Genomic DNA, 6859 nt, shown 5'->3' on the forward strand with positions numbered 1-6859 from the left:
GGAATTTTTATACCGTTTAACATTATATATTATGTGAAGAACACACGTATTTATTCACAATTATTCAATTACATCGTCCATATCTGGAAATATAGACCTGCGGGCTTATGATGACTGTCGCTAATTCTTTTTGTTTTTATGTTATGAATCTCTCACTATGTTGGACAACTGATCTGTGGATAATTTTTTTGTCGTCGTACTTTGGCTATAGGATTTGGTTTAATCGAACACTTGCTTGCATGAGTAGCGTGAAATTTCTTAAATTATGTTATTGTTTTCTATCATAAGACTGACTGTAGCTTTAAAATGAGTTGAAAAGTAATGAAGAAATTTTCAAACAAGGCTCTTCAGAAAGTAACGAAACGGTCTTTCAAGATTTGTCATAAAAAATCTCGAACTTTATTTACATAAATTTACTTTCTAAGGTAAATTACGGCTTCACTTTTTCTGAGGTGAATGGAAAATTATTGAAAAATATTAAGATATTTTTATTAAATATGTTTGAAACAGTTACATCATATACATCAATTAAGATAAATTACCGGCATAATTTGCATTTGTAAGCTTGTAACGGTTTTGATTTACAAAGTATGGCCATAAAAAAATCTAAAATGTAATTCTAAAAAATTAGATATGATGTTAAAAACATTCAAGAGGAGTTAAAAAGTATATCAAGAAACTAAAAAAAAGATAATTCTGGTAAGTATTATGTAATACAGAAAAAATTAACTTAACAATTATAAAGCTATATAAAATAGCGAAATAAAATTTGAAATCCTTATAGTAATATCTTCTTAAATATAATGTTCAACAATATCTAAGATTATAATAAAACATTGTTGAATAAAACCTAATGTTATTAAATAATATAGTTCGAGAACATTTTAGACCATATATGGATAGTGTTTAATAATATCTGAAATTGTAAAGCATAATGTTGAAGAATATCTGAGATTATAATACAAAAAAAAAGTTAAATCAAACCTGAGGTTATAAAAGAATATTGTTCAGGAATAACCCCAAGATCACAAAATGTGGAATAATATCCGAGATTTTAAAAAGGAGAATGTTAATAATATCTTAGATTATACAAAAATAATCGTTAGCAGTATCTGTAATAATCAGAAAATAAAGTCCAGTGATATTCTAGATATCTTTAAAATATCAGTAAAACAACTTAATTGAAAGAAAATTCATAAAAAAGTATCAACAGTGAAAACAAAACATGACATTTAGGGTAGTGATGTGAACGGATTCTATAATAAAGAGTATCCAAGCAGAACTGAAGTACCATAAAGAACATTGAAAATTTAAGAAAGTGTCCCAAATAATGGCCATGGTTGAATTGGATGGAAAGAACGTAGGTTTTGTGTGTGTGTGTGTGTGAGTGTGAGAACCTACAATACATTAAATTAAACGTTGCGATTCTATTTATTGTATGCAATATTTCCAAAGCAAAACCAAACCATTTCTATAAAGTTAGGAGAAAATTAAATTTCACAAGTAGTTTTTTTTTTAATTGATTAATCGTTATTATAATCCATGTTTTCCAAAATTGAAAGCAAGAGTAATTATATTAAATATAAAAAAAAACAAGTTGTTGATTCTGTGCACAATAGGATTTTAGTTTATATTTAGTTGAAGCTTTTTTTCTTCTCAAAATCTCATAATTAAGTAGTTTAAATTATAGTAATATTAGTATCATGGAGTACTTCACGACAGGAAGCTAAGGTTAGACTTGTAATTCATACCGACATGTGAGTAAGTAGTTTTAACTATAGTAAAGCTGATATCATGGAGTACTTCAAAAGTGGAAGCAAAGATTAAACTTGTAATTCATACTGACATATGAGTAAGTAGTTTTAACTATAGTAAAGCTGATATCATGGAGTACTTCAAGAGTGGAAGCAAATATTAAACTTGTAATTCATACCGATATGTGAGTAAGTAGTTTTAACTATAGTAAAGCTGATATCATGGAGTACTTCAAAAGTGGAAGCAAAGATTAAACTTGTAATTCATACGACATGTGAGTAAGTAGTTTTAACTATAGTAAAGCTGGTATCGTGGAGTACTTCAAGAGTGGAAGCAAATATTAAACTTGTAATTCATACCGACATGTGAGTAAGCAGTTTTAACTATAGTGAAGCTAGTATCATGAAGTACTTGAAGAGTGGAAGCAAATATTAAACTTGTAATTCATACCGACATGTGAGTAAGCAGTTTTAACTATAGTGAAGCTAGTATGGAGTACTTCACAACAGAAAACAAAGGCTAGACATGTTAGCTTAGAAATATAACATTGTCCATTTTTTTGAGCTTTTTCATTGAACAACAGTGATATTTGAGAAAGCAAGGGGACGTAATAGCACTGCTGTCCAAGGCTTTGGACTGCATTAACGTTTATTGAAATAAATTCAGACGTCACAGTTTGTGCTTCTAAGTGAGAAAATGTCCCATTAGTCACACAAATAATGTACATGCGCGTATGCTTCCAAGGCTTGTTTGAGGTAACAAATACACCAGTACACATATAAGAGCAAACTTTCATCTAAAAAAAAAAAAAGATAAACACGCAGCTTCAGAAAAAAGAAAGAAAAAGAATTTATAAGAACAAGTATTCTTTGGTAACATAACGGTTATTAATTTCATCAGAGAATAGTGTCCTACAGGTGTCGCTTTCTTCCTTTATACTCGTGGGGACTTTCTTGGTACTCCTGCTCATGATAAAATTGAATTGTTGTTGGATTTTTTTTTAAATTATAAAGATTGAAGTTATATAATGAACAGTAAAATCCATTGCTTATACCAATTAACGTTATGGTTAATATTCCACATGATCACCTAAATCTAATTATTAATTAAACAGGCCTGCGAATTTAAACTTCATAAAAATTGTTTTGGTTTTAATAACGGATATTCCATAATCCAGCTACGCAGATTTCGAAAATAATTTTTTTTTCTATCACGTAAGGATCTTTTACAAATTGGGAAGAAAAACTTACTTAGATCATATTATTACTTCGTTTACCACATTGAACATTTGCTATTATTATGTTTACCAAAAATACAAACAAACTGAAGAAAATGGAAGAACATTGATGTCAAACGAATATGCATCCTTATTTTCTTTTGTGAAATCTATGTCTCTTTGTCTCAAAACTACGTGTTGTGGTCTTTCTTTTATGTATTGCGTTATGACGTTTTGTGAAAAATCTGTACATGATGGAGAAAAATGGATATTATTTTCGGACTTAGCGTACAGGAATTACTGTAGAACGTAAAAATTTCAAGACAGTAAAACAGTCGCAGGCTTGTGTAATTTATCTATATAGATTCTTTGAGTTATAGTTCTGATGTCTTAATTTAATTAACTCATAAATGCCTGGTTCAAAGCAATTCCAAAAGATCCACAAGTTCCTGTTAAGCGTCTATGATTTAAACAGAAGTATGTTTACAAATACAGTGTTTCGAATAATTCAACAAAGTGAAGGTTTCTTATATTCGTAACTTTACCTGAGAGAGAACATTTAATCAAAATTTTTAAAGTCTACAGTAGTAGTACAATTTCTTTAAGAAATATAGTAATGGAAATAAAAATGAAAACGTTGCTTAAACATACTCTATCACTGTAGAACGATTCGTTTCATATAAAAGCATACAGATATTCACTATATTTGGTGGGTAAGCTCTTTGCTCCCTTTAGAGAAGTACACGTGGTTGTCATGCTGTTATAGAATTTATTGATGAAAGTGCATGAAAAGTTTCTTCAAATACCTCGTAGCATATTTCACAGTTCACAGATTAATTGTTTGCCTCTTGATCTTCTCTTTATCCATGTAGTTCCAAATTCTGTCAATGATGCTCAGATCTGAACTCTGTTTTGATGTGCTCCATAACTAGTTCCGGAATACAAACTTTTCTTGTTTCGCACAAAGCTATACAAAGGATATCTGTTTGAGCCGTTCCTTCTTCTAAATTAATAAACTAGAGGGAAGGCAGCTAGACAACAACTCATATTATCAACTTTTGGGCTACTCTTATTGAATAATGGGGTTTCACTGTCACACTTATAACACATACACCCCAAAGTGCGAAGATAGAACCACTAGGCCACACACACGAGCCAGTTCGAGGAAACAAAACCGGAAGTACTGCAAAATAGCAATACCTTATATATCTCTATATTCTGTTATGCACAGTTCTGCAACATTTTATTATTATTCACTTTGAAATACTAACTTAAAATACTTTTCATGTAAGAATATTTCTATACCTTTCATTTCACAAAATGTGCCTTTTATCGTACACCTCTGATAGATTTGCGGTTTGTTTTAGCACGAAATCACATTGGGCTACTGCTGTGTCCATTGCGGGGAAGTGAAACTTGGTTTTTTGCGTTGTAAATCCGCAAACTTACCAATGACCCAGGGCCTGCCATGGCAGGTGGTTAGGGCACTCAACTCGCAACCTGAGGGTCGCGAGTTCGAATCCCCCTCACACAAAACATGCTCGCCCTTTCAGCCGTGGAGGCGTTATAATGTGGCGGTCAATCCCACTATTCGTTGGTAAAAGAGTAGCCCAAGAGTTGGCGGTGGGTAGTGATGAGTAGCTGCCTTCCCTCTAGTCTTACACTGCTAAATTAGGAACGGCTAGCGCAGATGACCCTCGTGTAGCTTTGCACGAAATTCAAAACAAACAAACCAATGACCCACCGACGGACGTTTTAGTAGGTTCAGATTAGTACAACTCCTTAAAAAAAAGTGCTCCAATTAACTGTTTATATTTGTCACATATAGAACGTATGTTGTTTGTTTATGCTACACACCTTGCTGAGATGAGTAAGTTCTTAAGATGCTATTTTGAGATTTGGAACAACCTCTATTAGATATGGTAGAGTTCATCCGGCCATTTTTAAGCATGAACGTGTTTGGTTTGAAATATAATGGCAAGAGTGTGATTTATAATTGTCATTCGACAAACAACTCTCCTTGTATGGTAAACAAGAATGGTTGGGAAGTCATTTGTAAGGGAGAGCAAGTTAACTTCTTAAAAGGAAAATATTTTCAAAGTGCGCATGCGTCATTAACGCAATAACTTGCTCGACAACCTCAGAAAGGTCGAAGCCCGTTTCCGACAAGGAAATTGTTTCACTCAGGGACTTGAATGGTCAATGAATAACCAATTTATGAAGCGTTTTCTTCTCTTTTTTTTATATATATACTTGCTCAGATATTAAATCAGAAATGACTTCATTGTGTTTAAGAGTTACGCTTGCACTATTCAGCCTAGAAAATAACCCAAGAAGATGCAGAAAACAGGTGTTTTTTCATCTATTTTGAAATACTAGAAAGAAAAGTTTCGAACTACAACAAAATTGTATATCGCAAAATCGATTATAAAATGCGTTATCTCATAACGTTGTTTAAGAACGTACAAGCGACGTGGAACAAAAAAGCTCACACAACGAAAATTATAACTTAAATCAATACGTACTAGCCAAAATAAAATAGTGAATTTATTTAACCGTTTATGAGATTTCAATGACATTCTATAATCAATAGTATAAAGCAACAACAGAAGAAATACTTACAGTTGTATATTATTTGATGAGAATATCGAGTTTTTATCCACATAACTCGCAAAACAGACTATCAGTTTGTATATAAATGTTTAATTTTTTTTCTTTTTCGTCAGAGGTAAAATTGAAAAGAATCTGTGATGCAGAGGTCAAATGCATTCTTTTGCATCAGTACTAGAGTTGATATGTGACACGTCATATTATGTTTCTGATGACATAAAACACTGCAACCATCAGTACTAGAGTCGATATGTGACACGTCATATTATGTTTCTGATGACATAAAACACTGCAACCATCAGTACTAGAGTTGATATGTGGCACGTCATATTATATTTCTGATGACATAAAACACTGCAACCATCAGTACTAGAGTTGATATATGACAAGTTATATTTCTGATGAGATAGAACACTGCAACCATCAATACTAGAGTCAGTATGCGAGGTGTTCTCAGTATACTAGTCTGGATGTGAAATGTTATTCTATATTTCTGATATAATAGAACACTGCAACCATCAGCACTAGAGTCCGGACGTGAAATGTTACACTATATCCCTGACAAGACAGAACACTGCAACCATCAGTACTAGAGTCCGTATATCATATTTTCTACTAAATTCCTGTTCTTATGGGATATACTATACTACATTTTTGGTAAGAGATATCTTAGCTCAACTTTTAGCCAAACTTCTATTTAAAACCAATTTTAGCAAACACGACATGAAAGAAAAGGAAAAAAAAACGAGATCCAGTTCACATTTTTCCCACAAGTAAATGTGTAATTGTTAAAAGTTGCTGTGAATGTCATAGTTAAAAGTATGAATAAGTATTTCTTGATTTCTAACTTTTAACTTAAACCAATCAATAAGGATATTTCGTGAAGTTATAAAAGATATAAACTAGAGGGGAGACAGTTATTTCTCAGTGAAATCTCAGTTATCGCCAAGATAACATTCTATAGAAAATATCAACTACAACTTGAGATGAAGAGGGACCGAGTTCTCTGGACATCTCGTGGTTTATCCTGATTAGTTATTAGAATTATTACGACATCGATAAGACAAGTGTAATGGTATAAAACGCCTAAACTAACAAGTTTTTCTTTATCTAAGATGGTCTGCTGAGCTCTGGTCAGTAGCGTAGATACAAAATATGCCTCCTTCCCGCATGAAAAGTAATCGGACCTCTTACATTTATTCCTATTAACTACAATTCTTAAGTTTGTCAGGTCCTGCACCCCCCCCCCCCCTACAAACACACACACACACGCAGTTG

General features: G+C 32.3%; 1 protein-coding gene across 1 annotated transcript in view; it reads left to right on the forward strand.

Annotated features, from left to right (window-relative positions):
* Positions 1-6859, forward strand: part of LOC106460333 (CUB and sushi domain-containing protein 3-like) — a 107901-nt gene that overhangs the window by 5385 nt on the left and 95657 nt on the right. The gene's annotated exons all lie outside the window — the stretch shown is intronic.

Source organism: Limulus polyphemus, unplaced genomic scaffold, assembly GCF_000517525.1.
Source record: "Limulus polyphemus unplaced genomic scaffold, Limulus_polyphemus-2.1.2 Scaffold33, whole genome shotgun sequence".
Classification (NCBI taxonomy): Eukaryota; Metazoa; Arthropoda; class Merostomata; order Xiphosura; family Limulidae; genus Limulus; species Limulus polyphemus.